Here is a 21,946-nt window from a genome sequence, read left to right as displayed (position 1 = left end):
TACTTTTCCTACGAAGTCAGGGAAATCTTAAGCTGACCTGGAAGGAGATTAAGTATTCACCTTCTGGCCAAGGGAGGGAAGAGCATTTCAGAAGGAATGAACAGAACATACAAAAGCACACACAGTTGGGAAAATGTCCTAGGTCACCATATATGGCAAATGGTGGCACAGGGGTAGCTGGTGTGAACGACTGGGGCCAGATCATGAAGGATCCTGGATGATATCAACAGTGTTGCCTACATTAGGAAGCATGATTTTTCCAATACACTTTTTTTTTTATAGATGCCTTTTTGGTTTCATTTTTACATGACCAATGCTATTACTTTTTTTTTTATTTTTAAGACTTTATTTCTTAGAGAGAGAGAAAGCACAAGCAGAGGGAGCAGAAGAGAGAGAAGCAGGGTTCCCCTGAGCAGGGAACCTGATGTAGGCCTCTATCCCAGGACCCTGAGATCATGACCTGAGCCAAAGGTAGATGCTTAACCGATTGAGCCACCCAGGCGCCCCCAATGCTGTTACTCTTTAGTAAATACTGCAAATTAATCAAGTCATAATTGATCCAATCCCAATTATCAGACATTTACGCAGCTTCTAGTTTTACTAAATCATACAAACACTAAGATGGACTATCTTTAACCATAAAGCTGTTTCCATATTTAAGGTCTTTCCTTTGGAGACAATTCCAGGACATGAATTAATAGATGAAATTGAATGGACATCTTCAAGGCTCTTGATAAATAGTTCCAAAGGACTTTCCAAAAGTGACTTGTTCTTGTAAATGAGGAGGGAGGGTCCAAAGAAGTTATAGGTCTTATCCCAGATGCTGAATGGGGGTGGATCCAAGAGCAAAACCTGAGTCTCCTAACTCCTGGTCCAGTGTTCTGTGTTCTACAACACATTGCCTACCTACAGACTTGGGCTGAAAGCAATAAGATATATATAGCCAATGCCTGTGATCACTTCTAACTAAGGATCTTAGGTTAGTTTATACATGGATGGGATATTAGAGTAATATGTACATGCTTAGGCACATGAACACATGTGAAACTCTATATGAAAGTCTGTTTCTAACCTTATCATATATGCTCTTCCCCGCAATTACAGTTTCTGTTCTAACCAAGCCAAGAATGTTTTACACTATCTTACCTCTGCACCTTTGATCCTACATGAAATATCTCCTGTTCACCTCTTCAAATTCTACGCATGATTTAAAAAGACAGACCTATACGATCCAAAAAACATTTCCAGACTCTGTGGGCATTTGCCACCATAACACTCATATATGATACTTATTTTATTGTTTTGCAGCACCTCTAGCATTGATGTAAAACTATTTAAGTGTATCTACAAAATAAAAGTTCGTCTCGGGCCTCCATTATTAGAGGTAAATCAAAAACACGCCTTCCTAAAGTTAATGAGGGTAGATTTACTTCAAAAAAGCACTTCTAGAGTTTGATGGGCTCAAGAAAGGTCAGTCTCATACCCTGTGCCTCCCGTGTCACTATAGCAGACAGGCATCTCGGTAGATTGGAAAGGATCGGGAGAATCATGGTGTCCATGTGCTGAGGACCTACTCTGAGTAGCCACAATGCCAGGTGCTTCACATACATTACCCAGAATGACCTTAAAATAATCCCAGCAAGGGAAATAATTATTCTTGCCATTTTACAGATGAGGAATGGGAGACCTGCAACACTGGGTAACTTGCTCAAAGGTCAACACCATTAGAAAGTGTCAAAACTGGGATTTAAATCCAAGTATGTCTGACTCAAAGGACCTTTTTTTTTTTTTCCCCTGCTTTACTACAGTGTCTCAGCAAATGTCACTTCAGTTCTGGCTCTGCCTGTGATCAAGCTCTATGGTCCCCCGTGAGGATTCATGCTGAGTCCTAGCTTTCTCACCTATGAGATGGGGATAATTATCTCCCTATCCTGCCCTCACTCCCAACACACACACACACACACACACACACACACACACACACACACACACAGCAGTTGTCAAGACTGAATGAGTGTCAGAGATTTAGACAGACATACAATTAGAGTCATGAACATTACGGGTCATTATGACAATGACTGGAGACCCTGCCAAGATCCTCTGTCATTTAAAAAGGATTTAATGATGTTCTCTAGACAGCCCCTTCTAACACCAGAAAGTGGCTGGCTGCAATGCATTTCTTAATGACCTGCAGTAAGACCTGAAATCAAGAAGTTAAAACTCAGAAGATCCATTAGCCAAAATACTGCATTCCTGGAGCCTCTAGGGAATTATGGTTTCCCAGTACATTTTCCTGCTCCTATATATATAGATGTGCACACATACACGTCTTTTACCAGCAGCCCATTTCTAAAAAGCAGGATTCAGGAGAAGGCTGGCTGGGCTCAGACTCCACCACCAGGGGGCCAGTTACAAATGGGTTTGGGGCATTCATTCCAGTTTTGCAGAGGCTTCTGGTACAATGTCAGGGGACCTGGCTGAGGTGTTGGGAAAACTGGCTTATAATTCAGATTTTGCAGCTTACTAGTTGTATAACCTTGGGCAAGACCTCTCGGCCTTCTCTTTCATAGAAAATAGGGAAAATGCCTCATCCTAGGCAAATGAGTTAATGTCCTGGACTGCTGTTTCCCCTGCTCTGAGACTGACGCCCCAGTTACGATGTGTCAAGTGCTCACTGTGTGCCTGGCCCCGTGCTGAGGCTCCTCAAACATTCTTTCACTCACCCTCACCATCCTAGGAGATGAATACTATTATCTCCATTTGACCGATGCAGAAGCCTACACTCAGTTATTCAGTCATCTGTTCCAGGTCACAGTGTTCAGCTGCAGAGTTAGGATTCAAACTCTCGTCTCTTTGAGACCCTGTGCTCTTCACCGCCAAATAAAATTCCTGCCTAACAGGAAGCTGTTGCAAGATGACATGAAATAACATTTATTACTGTAATGTATGGATCTTGAGAACAGAGGGGAGAGACAGGAACTGCCTGAAAAAGATTTACTGCTGTGCTCCCCAAATTCATGAAGTCAGCCACGCAGTGAACATGGGCAGGGGTGATGGATGAAATCGTCCCAAGCTGTAACAAGCAGCTGAAGGCCGGTTTGGTAGTGAGAGGGCCCTGCTGAAGACCAGGGCAAAGCACTCGTGCCTGAGCATCGGCACGGCTTCCTCGAAGCTGATGATGTCCAAGGTGACTGTGCCGGACACGGAGGAGGAAGGTGTGACTGTGAAGGTGGGACAGGCACCTCCAGAGAAGCTGGACAGTCTCCTCCCCACCCTCACTCTGACCCCCCACTCTTAAGCTGAAAGGATAAAGGGACACTTGAGGCAGACACCACATTTTTAAACCTTAGGCAGCATCAAGCTAAAAATAGAGCCGTGAGTCAAGTGTCTATTACTGAGTCCTCTGCCTCTGCACTCTGGAAACCAGACCGTTTCACTCTTCATCAACCCCACCATTCCAAGGCACTCGTTGCCACAGCTTGGAGATGCGGGGAAGTAGCGTTACTGAGAGTCTAATGAGCACCTGCTATCGTGCTGGGCCCTTTGCGATCTCCTCTGAGCTGTGTGATGACCGTGTGAGGCAGGTCTTATCACTCCCATTTTATAGATGAGGATACCGAGGCCCAGGCTGGCAAGAGGACTTGCTCAGGGTCACTCAGCTTGTAAGTGGTGATGCTGGGAATAGAACCCAGGTGAGTCTGGGTCCAGAACTCATGTTCTTTCAAATACACATGCCTGCTACATTTCAAAGAAAGAAGGCGAGCTTCACGTAAGGCCTATTGACTGATAGAAGCAACATTGCTATCCAATTTACCTTAGGACTCTGGGAAGGATGCAGCAAAGCAGCCATTTAAATGATTCACTCCTGTGACTGACAAGAAGACTCTTCTTAGTTATAGCTTTGGCAGCTGCTAAATCTGCGTGGCCACCCCACCCCCTCCAGCTGGCTCGGGGAGGTGGAATTATTTATATAAGAATTTCAGTGGCCTCCTGCCTCAAAGCATGATTATCAGAGACTTTTAAGTGATAAGAATGCCAGAAGTCACAATAAAGGACAAGGGGAGTCAGGGTCGGGGAAAATAACAGGAGAGGATTTTCTAAAAAGCAGAGCCATTGGTACAAACACAATAGAATAACTTCCAAAGTTTACGAAAACACTTTCTTAGCAATTTCTCCATCCAATGCTCATAACATCCTGGGAGGTAAATTTTAGACTCTCCATTTTATAGGTGATGAAAATGTGGTTCCAAAATGTTAAGGTCAAGAGTCCAAGGTCAGACAGAGGCTGAGACAAGAACCTACGACTCCTAATTCCCATCCAGGGCTTCCCCCAACCCACCCACTCCTTAAAGCTGTGAAGACAGAAATTTGTGAGGCCTATAAAAGAAAAGGCCTATAGACTTGCTCCTCCGAATGACAGGACCAGCAAGGGTCAGGACCAGAGAGAAGCAGCATAATGTCTAGGCTTTGGAATCAGAACCTTTTTTTTTCAAATCCCACCTTAGATATCTACTAATTGTGTGGCCCTGGGCAAGTCACTTGATCTCTCTGCTTGACTTCCTCACTTGTGTTTTTTAAGATTTATTTGAGAGAGAGAGAGAGAGTGAGTCAGGGGACAGGAAAAGGGAGAGATTATTCAAGCAGATTCCCTGCTGGGCACAGAGCCTGATGCAGGGCTCAATCTCATGACCTTGAGGATCACAACCTGAGCCAAAAACCAAGAGCTGGATGCTCAACCAACTGAGCCACCCAGGTGCCCCTTAACCTCCTCACTTGTACAACATAGCTGATAATAGTACCTACCTTACATAGTTATGGTATCAATTAAATTGAAAAGAAAATCAAACAATATATGCCCAGTGCCTGGCACCAAGAGGTGATTGTCACTGTTTTTATCATCATGCTTAAGGAGGGTGCTCAGCACACTGCTTGGCACCAGGAGATGCTCAGTAAATCCTGTCTCCTCTGCTTCCCCATGCCCCCACACCTCTCAGGGCAGAAACTCTCCATCCATTACCTGCAGACCTGTTGAGAGGAGGTCTAGGGTTGGAAATCGGGAGAACAGACGGTGCTTCTTCCCGGGCAGCCTGACTGGGCTGGCCTTGTTTTCTGGGGCAGTGAGCTGCTACATGAAATCATTAATCATACTTCGTGCTATGTGCTTTCAGGTCACTCCCCAGAAATTAGCAATCACATCGTGGATTTTCCTCAAGGAGACACACCCCTCACATGTATGGGCTCCTACCCAGGACCAAACCCTCACAATGGCTTCTTGACATCTAAGGAGAAAGTCTTGAAGGTGGGGTACAACCTTGCAAAACACGGCCAGGAAAGCAGTCTCTGCCCAGGGTCAAACTACTACAGCAGCAGGAATAATCACAGAATGGTCACATCGGTGTAACATTATCAAAGGCATGGCAAAACTATACCCTAGAGCAGGGCCACTTAGCAAAAACACTATCCATATAGACACAAAGAAGAAAAAACTACTTAGGTAGTCCTGCTTCACTAATCTTTCTCTACAGAAACTCCCTGACCTCTCTGAAGAGTTAAAAGTCTTCATCCCAATCTCCTACCAGGTAGTTCTATTTGGATGTTCCACAGGCATCTCACACTCGGTTATGTTCAAAAATAAATTCATCACCTTGCCTATAGCCTACTCTTTCCTCTCTCCATGTATTTGCCTTCTTAGTCAATGATGGCTCATCCACCCAGGCTACCAAGCAGATCACTGGACACCATCTGTGATCCTGTCCGTTCTTCTCCTTCCCTTCTCAACCCTGTTCATGCCATGTCATTGAAATCCCAATAAGGTGAGCTTGGTCTTTCAAATCTCTTCTTACTTTCTATCTCAGTTGCCGTGACTTATTTCAGATCCTCATCGCCCGTCCCTTAAGGTAATGAATGCTTTGGCTTCTCCACTCATCTCTCTCTTCCAGACCCTCCTTCCTTCAATTCAGCCATCCTCCAGTTCCAGAATGATTTAAAATACAATTTGGATCAAGCGATGGTCAGTTTTATGTGGCATGTGTACCCAATTATTCAATCAAACACTAATCTAAGGTGTTGCCGTAAAGATATTCTGTAGATGTGATTAACATCTATAACGAATTGACTTTATGGAGAAATTATTCTGGATAACATGGGTGGCCCTGATCCAATCAGCTGAAAGGCCTTGAGACCCCTTTTACAGTCTGTCTTCAGGACAGCTCCATTGCTTGTACCACTGACAGCTTAAAGGCAACAGAGCCATCAAGTTTGTCTTTTACCCTCTGCCCATATCTCCACTGCCGTGGCTGGAGACCTCACTGCAGCTGACCAGGAATCATCTAGGCAGTCAACACCCAAGACTCAGAATTTCTATTAGGCCTGCTCTTACATTTATACCCAGTTAAATGTTACTTTGTTGGCTTCAGCTCATATCTCCATCCTTGCTTTGTTTCTGATTTTGTCATTCTTTGCATATATAAACCCTCCCAGTTTTCTCATATCTCAGAAAGTGGAACACACTCATTCTTCTTTGTCTTCTTGGGGACAGTCTGAGGCTGGAAACCTTGGCAGCCATAAGAGATCCCTTTGCAGCTCTTATCAATCTAATGAATAATTTGGGAGAATATCAATAATTATGAATCCTCCACATTGGATATCTAGCCCTTTACAATGTAGAATACACTCAGGACAATGCTCTTCTTCTTGAGCAAGTTATTTAACCTCTCTTTGCTTTAGTTTCCCCATCTGTGAACCAAGCATAATAGTACCTACCTTATGTTTAATGTAAAGAACCAATTAATAATGCATATAAAACGTATAAAACCATGCATGGTCCATGGGAAGGACCAACAATGTCAGCTAGTACCGTTATTTTGGTCAATAAATATTCAAGAGTTGGTAATTTACTGTGTTGGCTTATTTTTCCCTTACCTTCCCCCAAACCTGAATTACTGATGTCTTTGCCTTCTTTTTCAAACTGCAGTTGAATTCATATAGCAACACCCGAAAGAGCCTCAAAACTTGGGGAATGAAAGGAAATAGGTCTAATTTCTATACTGTAGTGGGCCACACATGCTAACAACCTGTGAGCTATTGTCGGGGAGGGAAATGGAGGACATGATGTGTCTAGTGGGGATGAGCAGCAGAAATTACCCAGAAGTGAACCGAGTCAAGGGCTTCCATGCCATGGCTGCCAGGTCACAGTGACAAGAGTGAGACCTTTGGAGCTCACCTCAAGTGTTGCTAATGCTCTGTCTCCAAAGAGGTGTGGTGATGCCAACTGGAGTCAACACTTGGGGGCTGTCATCCTGGGCTTAGCCTCTGACTTGCTGTGTGATTTTGGGCAAATCATTTCCCCATTCAGGCCATCATTTCCTCTTTGGGGGGGATTAGAGCAGCTAAACTTCTGCTTCCCTCTCTCAAGAAGGCAGGCCCTTCCCACAGTAGAAGCCCATAAACATTTGGCTACCCACTCCATTTGGCAAAGTTAAGTTTTTAAAATGCGTTTGTCCAAGAGTCTCTATGATTTTACTTGTTGTTTTTTGGTTTTTGTTGTTTTTGTATGCCTTCTGTGTATTGGCATTTGTTGAATTTTTTTGCAAGTCAATTCCCAACCGATTGAAATAAATTCTCTTCATATGCAGAATTTATCTAAGAGGTGCTTCCTGAATAAAACGAACAGGCTCACAAAACTCTCAAAATCCACCATCACAAAGGCCAAGATGCAGAAGCTTCAGCTCTGGATGGCTTACCTTCCATCAACTCATAGCCTGCCTTGTAGTCTCTGGGCTACTCTGGGGCCGCTTCCTCTGCTCTTTGCAGCTGTGGGCTACCAAGGAGAGCTAGGAACTTCCCACTAACTAGGGCAGACCGAGTCTTTCACCTCTACTTTCATCTCTACTCCCTTCTAAAGCCACATTAAAAGGACTGGAAAGAACTAAAGAAAGTATAAATCTACCTAGGAAAGGAGAATAGGAGAGACAACAGCAGACAAGATAGCACAACATATTCCAGATGAAGAAGGGATAGAAGAGGTAACTACTCAGAGTGAAGCAGGCTGCAGTCCAGTGCAGGCTGGAAGGGATAGTAAAACTAGAATCCACTTTTCTTGCACAACTCTGGAAAGCCTCAGGACTGAGAGGCACCAAGTGCCTTTGAAAGTGGGGTAAAGACAGAGCTGAACTCAGAGAGATTGGCTGAAAGCCTCTGTATGGGACAGTTAGGTTCTCAGATTTTTCCCAGCACACAGAACCAGGCAAGCTACTTCCTAAGGGAACACTAGATATTTATTCTCTGGAGAAACTAAACCAGGGAGGCCCTGAACTCAAGAAAAAACAGACACACTGCAGGTCTGGAGTGACAATAAGGATGAAACAAATAGTTTCAGTGACAATCTGTGTTATGAGTGATGGGACCCCAAGCCTCCATCCTCCATCCTGTTCCAGAAAGTCAACAGCCAGGCATAGATATGACAAGGCAAGAAATTAGAAAAAAAGCCCATAAATACTCATCTCGGGAGGTCCATGAATGAAAAAGCTTCCCTCACTCCTCTGCCCCACATCTTACACGAGGTCTACCTACGAGGCAGGGAGCCTTCTCCATGCAAACATAGCCTCACTTTGTGTCTCACTCCCAATATGAACAGACAGCTAAAGATGACCATGTTTCTAGAGAGGAAAACCTTTGCAACAGTCCAGGCCTCAGCACAAGACAGACTACACCTCACAGGAGCAGCAGGGCAGAGTTTTGTAAAGGAATCATTCACAGAGGCAGGGACAATATTTAGGGAAACCAACAGGGATAGTTTCACATCCCAGGACCACTGGTAAAGCTAGAGCTTCACCACCTCTAAGCCAGCAGAGGCAAGGGAAGGCTGTGTCTAGTGGAACCAGAGGGTGAAGTTATGGAGAGGGGAGAAGCTGGGAGAATAAATATGCTGACCTCACCTTTCTCCAGTCCTCAGATCTCCTGCTGTGCCTCTCATTAGCCGAATCCTACTAGAAGTCAGAAGGCAAGGGAGCCTGCTGATACAGGCCATGGAGCTCAGTCTCCTGGGAGGCACATGACAGGGTGTAAAGAGCACATCTGGGGGGCAAACAAACAACATCCAGCATAGTCTCCAATAGGTAGGACAAAACCCCAAACAAAGAAAAGAAAAAAGTAGAAGAAACGGAGACAAAGCCAAGAGCAAAAGAAAACATTTTTAAAACTCATTTATACTAGTACCTACTGAAAAATAATAGATGACAAAGCTACAATATGATCAAGGACAGAAAATTATTTTTTATTTATTAAAATTTTTTTTTATTGGAATTCAACTTGCCAACATATAGCATAACACCCAGTGCTCACCCCGTGAAGTGCCCCCCCTAGAAAATTATTTTTTTAAAAAAAGGATTTCAGAAGAATAAAGAGTCCTTGAAAATTAAAAAAGAGAGCCAAAATAAAAATTCCATTATAAAGGCTGGAAAATCAAGTCAGCAAAATTCCCAGAAGGTGATGCAAAAAGTCAAAAGATTTCCAAGAGGAAAGAAAACCTAAGAAAATTAGAAGGAAAGTCCAGGAAATTCAATACACATCTAAGAAGTCCCAGAAAGTGAGAACTGAGACAAATAAGGAAAAAATTATCAAAAATGATTTCAAGAAAAATTTCCCAGAATTCAAGGGCATAAGCATCCACTAGAAGATTCAATGAGTACCAGGACAAGGAATAAAAGAACATCCACACCAAGGCACGTCATTGTAAAATTTCAAAACAATGAAGAGAAAGAGAAACTCCTAAAAATTTTAAAGAGAAAAAAAAAAAAAAAAAAAAACCTGGTCACATACAAAGGAACAGAAATTAGAAAAAAAAAAATAGACTGCTCACTAGTAACACTAGAAGCTAGAGGACAATGGAAAAACCTCCAAAAATCAGAAGGAAAAGGATTTCCAACCTCGAATCCTACACACAGCTCAACTGTCAATCAAGTGTGAAAACATGTATTTTCAGAAATTCCAGGAATCAAAAAATTTACCTCTAACTACTCTTTCTCAGGGAGCTACTGGAACATGCATTCCACCAAAGAGACCAATCTCAAGAAGGAGGAAGACAGGGAACAGCAGATGAATCAGGATTTAACACAGGAGAGCAGTAAAGATCACTAACAGGGTAATGGCTGTGCAGGCCTGGTGTAAGCATTTCAGACAGAACCAGGGCTCTGGGGTGCAGTGGGGGTGGGGACACTGCTAACAGACTTGAAGTATTTGACCATATAAAAAGAGTATCAAGAGGCAAAGAAGGGGCACCTGGGTGGCTCAGTTGGCTGAGTATGGGTCTTAATTTTTGGTTCAGGTCATGATCTCAGGGTCATGAGATCAAGGCCCACATCGGGCTCCGCACTTAGCACGGACTCTGTTTGAGCTTTCCATCCTCTGCTCCTCCCTCTGTTTGCATGTACTCCCACACACACTCTCTCTCTCTAAAATAAATAAATAAATCTTTTAAAAAGAGGTGAAGAGGTGTTTTACAGATATTTGGGGGCATTTGGGAAGAATTAGTGGTTAGTATACAGAAAAATCAAACAAAGGAGGGGGGGCGGGAAACAAGCAATTTTCTCCAAGAAAAAGAGAAAGTATAGCACAGAAGCTCTATCATGATATGTTACTTGGTTCAGCAGTGAGAACAGTATTTATACTCGTCTTAATAACAGACTAATGATTTCAGTACAGTGGAGGATGGAGGAAGAAGAAATGGAAGTGATGACGTAAGATAATTTTTATTTATATTAAGAAATCAATAAATATGAATTGTATGTATGTATGTATGTATGTATGTATGTATGTATGTATGTATTTATTTTTTGAGAAGGGGAGAGAGATTGAGGAGGGAAAGAGGGAGAATCTTAAGCAGACTCCATGCTGAGCCCAACCTGGGGCTCGATCTCACCACCCTGAGATCATGACCTGAGCCAAAATCAAGAGTTGGACGTTCAACCAACAGAGCCACCCAGGTGCTCCTAAATTTTAATGTATATTTATAAATCAATAGACATAATTTGTTTTATTTAAAATTGATATCTTAAATGAGCATTTGATTTAGAAATACAGAGGTAGGGCGCCTGGGTGGCTCAGCGGTTGAGCGTCTGCCTTTGGCCCAGGGCGTGATCCTGGAGTCCTGGGATCAAGTCCAACATTGGGTTCCCTGCGTGGAGCCTGCTCCACAGCCCTCTGCCTGTGTCTCTGCCTCTTTCTCTGTGTCTCTCATGAATAAATAAATAAAATCTTAAAAAAAAAAAAAAGAAATACAGAGGTAAATATCTGAAAAGAATTCAAAATGGCTGGTTCTGGGAATGGGTCTTGGGATGAGAAAAGGTGAGGCAGAAAGTGCCATTCTTAAACCTTTCAATGCTTTTTTTTTTAACTTTTTAACTATATGTGTGTGTATATATATATGTATACACACACACACACATGCACACACTATTCTGTATTAAACAAAAAGTAATCTAATAAAAAAGCACACACTCCAGAGTCAGATAATCTGGTTCAAACAGTGCCACCCAGCACCACTCGTAAGATCTTAAGATGCTTACCTTTTCTGAGTCTCGTTTTTTTCATCTGCACAACAGGATTGCGTGTTACAGTGTAAGTAAGCTACAGGCACACGAATATGTAGGAGTATATGCCAGAGCTTAGTGAGACAGTGGATGTAAGAGCTTAGTCTGGCTCGTGCCACACGGTAAGTTCCCGGGGGAGGAGGGAGATCACTGGCACATGTGACGGTCACATCACCTTGGCTCCGTTTCAAGAGTGAAGACTAGACTCTCTGCTCCAATACAACTCAACCAGGCAATAAGCAAAGTGAGGGCATGGCCCATTACCTGTGTCCTCACAGCCCATCCACAGGACCTAGCCTCACACTGGACACATAGGAAGAGTATTTTCACTAGTCTATGTCTGTTGTCTGTGGCATTGACTTAAGAGGAGAGGAGCAAGATGACGAAGAGGGCCATATGGGAAGCAAGGCGAAACACCAGAAAGAGCCCTCAAGTGAGTCAGAACTAGACATACTGAGCACCTACTCTGTGCCAAGAGCTTTTCCATAAACCACACAATTCACTCCAGGGACAAGCATTTATAGAAGCGGTTATTATCTCAATCTTCAAAGAAGTAGAACCCACAGTTCAGAGAGAGTGGCAACTTGCACATGGTCACACAGACATTAAGCAGCAGAGCTGGAATTGGAAGTCATGGCCTCCTAACTCCAAGGCCTCAGGCTTCTTACACTATCTTACATCGCCTGGGGCAAATTTGGCAACTTTCCTGAGACTCCTTGTCGTCACCTGCACATAGGGACTGAGCCTCCCCTGAGAACCTCCAAGCAGCGGGGACAGTGAGAACAAGCAGGTGAGTCAGAGAGCCTTGGGCACTGTGAGCCGCGAGCACATGTAAGAGGCACTCCTGTCCGCACACACGCCACATGAGGGCTATGCAGCGAGCTTCCCATTCCTGTTAGTCTCTTGGCTCCCATGGGAAGAGGAAAGGACTAGCCTCGAGCTGGGCCTGGAGTTGCACCTAGGAGAGGGCGGAGTCCTGGCCAAGGAATCTGACGGGGATTCTGGAGCCTGATGCCTGGTATCACTGTGCTAAGGGCCAGGTCAGCAGCATCCTTCTTGTCTCAAGCAGAAAAGCACAAGCTTACTGAATTAATATCTTACAAAGCCACAAGATCAAACCCAGTTCCTCTGTGATTCTTCTGTTGAAATATATAGAAAATCAATCAAAGGAAGGGGAGGGGGGGAAACATGCAACTTTAACCCCAGGAAAAGAGAAAGTATAGCACAGCAGCTGTATCATGATACTGTGACTCTGCAAGATGAAGTCCCAGCCCCATAGCTCGTCACTCAAGGCCTTTATGAGCTGGCTGCAGACACCCAGCAGTCTTATCTCCCTTTGCTCTGTTCCCCACCTGATCCCTTCTTTTCCCCCAATTTGCCATACCTTCTCCATGCTCTTGCTCATGCTGATCCCATTTGCTGGAATGCCTTTCTCCTTATTTAAGACCCACTTATACATGATCTCCTCTGAGAAGCATTCCCTTAATGCCATGTTAGGAGCAAGGCGTGACTTTATGGAAGAATAAAACCAAAAAGTGTCACAGCTGGAAGACACCCTGAAGATTATCTTACACAAGTCTCTTCTTTTATCCATAAAGAAACGGAGGTCCAGAGAAGGAAAGTGGCTAGCCCAGGGTGACAGCAGCTAGTCTTGCACTCCAGTCCCATGGCCCAGGGCTCTTTCTACTACATGATGCAGCCTCTTAATGAATCAATAAATCCATAAATGGCCAAATGGGCAAACAGAGCATTGACAAAGGCCTGCCCAGAGAGAGCACTTTGGAATGAGTAGTCACAGCTGTTCTGTGTTAAGGGCTTTTGGTGCACCCAGGAGGAAGAGGGATTCCAGAGAGAGAAGAGGCAGCAGGGACAACAGCCACAGGGTAGGAGGGTGCTAAGGGGCAACACTGTGAAGTGCCACTTCTTAGTGCCACCCAGGCTCTGGAAGCTTGCTCCTAAGGAAGGACAGAGTGGGCCCACAGGCCAGACTTCTTGGTCATTGTAAAGCTGCTCCATGCTGCCCATGGTCCCCCAGGTATTATGCTCTGAGGAGAGACAACGAGGCAGGGGCTGGCCTCTGGCCCTGCAGACAGATGCTATTGGCAATAGCTCTGCTGTTGCTTCTTCCTGGCTTCCAAAGTCACATGCACGCTATAAGATTATCTGGTGCTGCCTGCTATGCTAATTAAGCCAAAGCTCGACCCCTTCAGGGAGGTAGCAGGATGAGGAGAAAGTGCAGACCTCAGAGTCAAGGGGTGTTAGTCTGAATCCCAGGCTCCAGCTCTTTGAGTTCCCAGTTTCCCATCTGACAATCAGGGATAATTCTCATCTGTCCACGCTGATGGTGCATGAAATGAAACGATATACGCCAAGTGCTCAGAATGGTGCCAGCACACAGTAGGCACCCAACTACTATCCATTCTCTTTTCTCTGCAAAAAGGCATTATCTATTTTTTTTCAAAGCCTTTTATCTTCTGCTATAATTGTCAACTTCTGGAGTGTCTTCCTAAATAACCCATAATGGCTCCACACTGTCTATACAATAAAGTCAATGCCCCTCAGCATGCCGTTGGAGACCTGGCCCTAGCTGACCCGCAGCTGTTCTGATGGTTGGCCACTGTCCTTCAACCATGATTCACTCTTTAAAGCCTTCCTTCCCTTTGCTCAGGTTGGCGCCTCAGCACACAAGGCTCTTCACGCTTCTTCCGCTCAAAAGCTACCTCTTCTATGAGGATTTCCAAAATTAATCATTTCTCCTTTTCAACCTTTTCTTCTAATTCCTATCACTCTCTGCTTGGGATTCATACAGAGTTTATGGAGTACATTTTTTTTTAAAGATTTTATTTATTTGAGAGAGAGAGAGAGAGCATGTGAGCACAGCGGGGGGAGGGGCAGAGAAGCAGACGCTCTACTGAGCAGGGAGCCAGATGTGGGGGTTGATCCCAGGAGCCTGGGATCACCACCCAAGCCAAAGGCAGACACTTAACCAACTGAGTCACCTGAGTGCCCCAGTGTTTATTAAGTACATATTATGTGCCAGACTTAATTCATAGGTCTCTTTCCCACTAAATGTGAGCTCCTTGACACAGGGCAACAAGCACTGGCTATATTCCTCTGCAGCACCCAGAATGCCACATGGCATACTGTCAGCCACTAATATGGCCTGAAGGGAAGGAATGAGGATAATACTGTATGTGACTGTCAGTATTTAACAAATGTGTAGCACCCCTGCATGCAAGGCAGGCAGAGACAATTCAGACTATTAAGAGGCACAACACATAAAAAGTACTCTGGGTACCATATACCATCCCATAGGAATTCCATCCATACTGGTGGTGGGGAAGAGAAGGGAACCTTGGTATAGTTAAGATCATAGAAACAGTCCCAAGGAAAGATTCTGCTGGCTTGGACTAAGCAGTAGTAGTAGAAACAGAGCAGAGTGGATGTTCTCAGGATACGTTTAGAGGTAAAGTCAGCAAGACTTAGGGATTCTATGAGAAGATGAATGAGGAAAGGAGAGGAATCAATGTGGACTCCTAGATTTTTGGCTTCAATGACTGGGTCGATGGTGATGCCTATATACCAATTAAAAGACCCAGTAGAGATGGTCTTGAAAAAAACAAATAAAAGTTCTATTCTGGGCACATTACATTGGAGATACCTATTTAAAATTAATGTGGAGATGTCAAATGGGGACCTGGATATATGATCTGTTCAGAGGAGAGGTCAGAGCTGAACATAAAAATTGGGAAATAATCAGCATACAAAGTTTTTTAAATCATGGGACTAAATGTGGTTGACTGGAAAACCAGCAGAGAGAGAAAAGATGGGAGACCAACACAGAGCCCCAGAGTGCTCGGACCTTGAGCTTTTGGGCAGAGAGATGGAGCCCATGAAGGAGACTAAGGAGAAGCAGCCAATGAAACGGAGGAACCAGGAGAGCAGGGTGTCATGAACACCAAGAAAACTGTTTCAAGAAGGAAGATGAGTAGGTTCTAGAGGACTGTGGTACAATATTGTGCCTACAGATAACAATACCATTTTGTACACTTAAAAATCTTTATGAGAAGAAACCTCATTAAATGACACCACCATTAATAAATTTTTTTTTTAAGTGCAAAGCAGTTTGTGGACATGAGGTCAGACTTGAGTGTTGCAGCAGAACTTTAGAAACATTTCTCATATGGGGATCCTCAGGCCCAGAGAGGGAAAGTGACTGCCAAGATCACATAGAGAGCAGATGGCAGACAAAGCTGGGACCAGACCCCAGCCCTTCCACTGGGGAAGGTGGCTTCTAGCTCACTCTACCTCTCTGTAGTTTTTACCTTGAGTTCACCTTTGTTATATTTACCTTTGCAAGGCCCCAAGCCTCATATTTATAAACAAGTACAGCAGGTCACGACTGTGGTTTCTGCTACTAGAAGCAACCCTAAGAGGATCAGAGAGCATTGTGCTAAAATGTGGTAAACAAATCTTGTGCCCAAAAAGGCTGGCATGAAAGAGTAATTAGCAAGTATGTGAGCCTCCTTGACAGCCTGAAATGCTCACCTGTGGTCTCATATAGAATGATGCCTGTGGAGTGATACTACCATTGCTTCTTTGGGAATAATAGCGAAAAAAAATCCACCTTTATTGAAAGCTAAAAAGGCATACCTTGTAATGTGAGGCCATGCCTTGAAAACAAATGACTCAACAGAAATGTGATTTAAACAATAACCAGTGGTCTGTAAAAACATCTCTGTATTAATTGTGAAACATCTCTCCCAAATGCCAAAGATCTTATCGCGTTTCTGGCCTGATAGAGAAGAAAGTGCGGTGCCCCAGGCAGCCAGGTGCCCTAGGCAGTGGCAATGAATATATCTCACTCCAGAGATGAGCAAAGCATGATCTGGGATAGTACACTGAGAACCCACAGAACCAAAGGGCTGCTCTGCCTCAACAAACAGCCCAGGAGGTCATAGCCACCCGGGAAAGTACCTTGAGAATCAGCCACCAGCTTTAGACTGAACAGCATGAGGTGGACCTAAGGTCTACTCCCAGCTCTGCCACTGACTAGCTGGAAATCTTGGGTCAGTCACTGCCTCTCTTTATGCCTTAGGGCTGCTCTGGGAGCAATGGGATCCAGAAGGGCAGCCAAAGAAAGGGAATTCAATAAATAGTGTTCAAAGCATATTGGGTAGCCATCGGAAAAAAATGAAGTTGAATCCACACTTGACACTCTATACCAACATAAGTTCCAAATGGACCAGAGACTTACATGTTAAACAAACAAACATAAAAAGTACCAGAGTAAAATATGAGGAAAGTCTTTTATACCCCAAAATAGGGAGGGCTTCTCTAACTCAAAATCCAGAAGCCATACAGGAAAACACTGATACGTTTCATCTATAGAGAAAGAGAAAGTTGCATAGCAAAATCAGGATCAAACAAAAACACCAAAAGCAGAAACAAAAAAAGTTGAGAAAATACATTTATAGTCTGAACCACAAAGGCCTGCTTTTCCCAATCCATAAAAAACTCCTAGAATTTTTTTTAAGAGATTTTATTTATTTGAGAAAGGGGGGGGGGGAAGTGAGTGGGGGGAAGGGGCAGAGAGAGAGGGAGAAGCAGATTCCCCACTGAGCAGGGAGCCTGAAATAGGGCTCAATCCCAGGACCCTGAGATCATGACATGAATTGAAGGCAGATGCTTACCCAACTGAGCTACCCAGGCATCCTGCTCCTAGAAATTTATTAGAAAAAGACCAACAATCTAACTAGAAGAAAGGGCAAAGGATACTGAGGCAGGCCAGACAATATTGTCCCAAAGTCCTAATTCCTGGAGCCTGTGAGTGTTACATGACATGGCAAAGAAGAACTGAGGTGGTAGATGAAATTAAATTTGTTAATTAGCTGACTTTAAGATAGGGAGATTATGTTGGATTTTCCAGGGCAGGAGGGGGGCCTAAAGGAATCCTGTGGAAAGTCAGCATCAGAGTGATGTGATGCAAGATTGATTCAACCAGCCACTGCTTTGAAGATGGCAGAGGTCACAGTCAAGAAACACAGGTGGCCTCCAGAAGCTGAAAGAGGCAAGAAAACACTCTCCCTATAGACCTCAGAAAAAAAAAAAATGCAGCCTGCTGACACCCTGATTTTAGCCCAGTGAGACCCATTTCGGACTTTTCACCTTGAACTGTACAATAACTCATTTGTGTTGTTTAAAGCCACTAATTTTCTGGTAATCTGTTATTGTAGCCATGAAAAACTAATAAGTTATGGAGAAACCCTTCATAAATACAGGGGTGCCTGGGTGGCTCCATCAGTAAAGCATCCAACTTTTCGTTTCAGCTCAGGTTCTGATCTCAAGGTTGTGAGATAGAGCCCCGCATCAGGTTCCATGCTCAGTGGCGGTCTGCCTGAGATTCTCTCCCTCTCCTTCCTCTTCTGCTCTTCTCCCTGCTTGTGCACATACATACTCTCTCAAATAAATAAAAATTTAAAAAAGGAAAAAATACAAAGAGCTCCTATTGAATATACAAAAAGGTGCTCAATTTTCATTCACAACTACAAATAGAGGGATTAGAAAGGCCACAATCATCTTAAAGAAGAACAGCGTTGGAAGACTTAATACCAGATACCAGAATTTATTATAAAGCTGCAATCAAGGTGGTTTGGTACTAGAATGCACATAGAAAAATAAACTAATGAAAGAGAAGAGAGAGTCCAAAAACAAATTTACACATATATAGTCCCTTGATTTACAACAAAGGAGCCTCTGAAATTCAATGGAGAAAGGACAAACTTTTCAGTAGAAGGTTTTAGAGCAATGTTTTGTTGCTTTTTTATATTGATTCAAAATGGATTGTAAGCCTAAAATGTAAAAGGCAAAATAATAAAGTTTCAAGTTGAACACAAAGGAGAATATTTTCATTTCATGACCTTGGAGCAATCAAAAATGTTTTATTTTTTTTTATTTTTATTTTTTAATCAAAAATGTTTTAAAGAGGACACAAATACCTCAAACTATTAAATAAAAGATTAATAAATTGGACTTCATTAGAGTTAAGGATATCTGTGCATCAAAAGACACCATTAAGAGAGCAAAAGAGCAGGCCACTGACTGGGAAAAGATGTTCACACACTATATATGTGTGTGTGTGTGTGTATATATATGTATATACTATGTATATACTATGGTATATATATACCATATATGTATATATGTATAAGTTAGTTCACGCTATATATGTGTGTGTACACACACACACACACACACACACACACACACACACACAGAAAAGGTCTTGGATCCATAAGATAAAGGATGCCTGTAAACCATTAAGAAAAACATAGACAAACCCCACTTGAGAGTGTTTGCGCTTAATTAAGTCTTTGCACTTGACAGAAGAAGCTACCTAAGTGGCCTGTAAGTATATGAAATGGTGCTCTGTATTATTGGTTATAAGAAAAATGTAAACTAAAATGACAGTGAGGTTCCACACTACTTACCCCACAGGATAGCCTCAATCAGCAAGACTGAAAATACCTGGCAAGGATATGGCACAGTTGGAACTCCCGTATATTGCTGATGGGCAATATATATAATTGGCCCTACTACTTCGGAAAACTGTTTATCTGCTCATGCTAAGGATATGATCCAGAAATCATACTCTCAGTTACACACGGAAGAGAAATCAATGTGTATTTTCACCAAAAGGCAGGTATAAGAATTTTGAGAGCAGCCTTACTCATAATCCTCCAACTAGAAGCAATCCAAATCTTCAACAGTGAAATGGACATATAAGTTGTGGTACATTCATCCAGTGGGCTATTACTGACCAATAAAAAAAGAACTTCCACTGTATATGAAATACATGATTCTTAGAGACACAATGTGTTCAATAAAGAAGCTGAACACAAAAGAGTACAAAGTGCATAACACCCTTTACATGAAGTTCAACCACATGCAAAACTCATTTCTGGAGACAGAAGTTAGAAGAGCAGTTAACTCTAGGGCTAGGGTATTAACTGAGAGGAGATATCTTCTGGGGTGCTTGAAACATCCTGTATCTTGTACTGGGTGGTGGTTTCCTAGGTATATACATATATAAACATTCATCAAACTGAACCTTTAAGATCTGTACACTTTACTGTATATATATTGTACTTCAATTTAAAAAAAATAAGACAAAAACCACCTTAGTTTTTCACCTATTAGATCATTGAAAATCTAGAAGTTTCTTAAATTCTTAGGGAGGCTGCAGAAACAGGCACTCATATATTGCTAGTGGGAGTGAAAAATGGTATAATTCCTATGAAGGCAAATCTGTCTATGAAGGCAATTCCTCTTGCAAAACTGACATACTTACTCTTTGATACAGTAATTTCACTTCTAGGGATTTGTTCTTCAACATCTCACAAATGAAATGACATATATACACAAGGTTATTCACTACATCATTACCTTTAATAGCAAAATACCAGAGATGATCTACATGTCCATCACAAGGGCACGGGTTAAATAAATCATGGAACATAGGTATATTGTAATACTATGTACCTATAATAACTAACTAGGAAGGCTTTTATACTGATATGTAAAGATTTCCCAGATAAATTGCTGAAAGAAAAAGACACTACAAAATGTACATAATATAGTGCCATTTATGTGAAAGGAGGGATAAAAATATATCTTAGCGTTTACTTAATATATGCAAAAAGGAACTAGAGACACACAGAACAACAGACATTAGCTGCACATGTGGTACAAGGGTTTTTGGATGTTGGACAAATGGGGGACAGGGTAGAAGGGAAGTTTTTCATTTTAAATCTTATGCCTTTTAAGTTTGAATCACGTGCATATATTAATTGTTCAAAAATTAAATAAGTAAATTAATTATTTTAAGAGGTAAAGGACAATGAGAGGGGAAACCACCTCAAAGGGGTAGTTTTACAAAATGATGTCATCAACTCCACAATTCTATCTGGTAATTATACAGAGAACTGCTGAATCTGAAGCAGAAACATTTAGGCTAGAAGACAGAAGAAGTTGCTAACATGAAGGGGAACGAAGTATTGAAACGAAGAGATGAGATCATCTTATCTGGTGGCCTTAAGAACAGGCTGGACTGTCACTGGAAGTGACAGCATGGAAGGCAGCGTGAGGACCACAGGCTCCGAAGTTAGAGGCCTGGGTTAAAGACCTGACACACTGATTCCTCCTAACAAACTGCTCAGCCGATGCTTCAGCTTCCCTCATCTAGAAAATGGAGTTAACAACAGCACCAATCAGCGATTTGCTCTGAGGATTAAATGAGATAATATAAAGCATTTATGCTTTGCCAATCACACTGAGCATAGGACCATACAAGTTTATACTTGCCCCTAAGCTCTCTGCAAGGCCCTGGGGTTTGGAGGTATTACCTCTCAGAGGAACAACCAGTGTCAAAAAAGATTTAGTTTTCACTATTAAATTCTTATATGACCCTGTCTGACGGGTTTCAAGCCAAGGTCAGATGCTATACCACACGTATTATAAAGGTATAAAGGTTCAGTAATTGGAAATCATCACAAAACGAAGGGGGGAAAAAGATCCTTACATAGATTATAGCTCCAATTTGGTAAAAGCTGGCTTTGCTTGGAGGAGGAGGAGGGGGAGGCATGACACTTTCCTGCCAAATATCTAACCCTTTAACAATGCCTGTCTGGCAAGCTTGAATGCTCCAGGAAAAGGCCACCAATAAAATCCTTTCCAAAGGTCTGCGTGGAGCTGGGAGAGAGGAAATGCAGTCAGCTCTTTTTTCTCTGCAGGAAGGGAAGGCTGAACAACTGCACATCAGGAGAGAAGGCAAACAAATTGCCCATTCAAGCCAAAATAAGCTGCTCCTAGGGGAAGCAGAACAGCTGGAGCCAATTCAGCCAGACACGGAGGTGAGGGCCCCGAAGACAGAGCTGGGCCTGGGAGCAGCCTCTGGTAGGCAGGGATCTTCTGAGTAAGTGGTGGTCACATGCCCTCATGTCACCTCTGCTGACCTTAGTCTATCTATGCCCACGAATGGGAGCCAGTCAGCCAGCTCTGTGAGAGGTAGAGGGAAATCCTAGGTGGGAAGGCAGAAAGAAAAAATGGCTCAGGAACCTGCCAAGCGAGCGAGCACCTGCTGAGCACCTGTTATGTGGCAGGCACTGAGCAGGCACCTGACATACCTATGCCATTTGGAAGAACAACTTTCAGGGGTAGGTTGACTGTACAGATGAGGGATCAGGCTCCTTGAGGTGGAACGACTATGTAAGGCGCACAGTTAGAAGTGGCCAAGCCAGCTGTGGCCTCTGGCCTCCTTCCTCATGGTCACTTGAGTTTCTCTCTATGCCGAGCTCCAG

General features: G+C 43.1%; 1 protein-coding gene and 1 long non-coding RNA gene across 2 annotated transcripts in view; both read right to left on the bottom strand.

Moving 5' to 3' along the window:
• The window catches only part of LOC144294587 (uncharacterized), a 47,421-nt gene extending 35,537 nt beyond the window's left edge, over positions 1–11,884 (bottom strand). Inside the window, exons 1-2 of the long non-coding RNA XR_013361938.1 lie at positions 11,565–11,884; positions 6,511–6,593 (exon numbers count right to left, since the gene is read on the bottom strand). This is a non-coding gene — a long non-coding RNA (uncharacterized LOC144294587). The remainder of the gene's footprint in view (positions 1–6,510; positions 6,594–11,564) is intronic.
• Positions 1–21,946, bottom strand: part of SERGEF (secretion regulating guanine nucleotide exchange factor) — a 221,308-nt gene that overhangs the window by 57,994 nt on the left and 141,368 nt on the right.

The sequence above is a fragment of the Canis aureus genome, chromosome 23 (assembly GCF_053574225.1).
Source record: "Canis aureus isolate CA01 chromosome 23, VMU_Caureus_v.1.0, whole genome shotgun sequence".
Classification (NCBI taxonomy): Eukaryota; Metazoa; Chordata; class Mammalia; order Carnivora; family Canidae; genus Canis; species Canis aureus.
The sequence above is the reverse complement of the archived record's forward strand: the minus strand, read 5'-3'. Positions and strand labels throughout refer to the sequence as shown.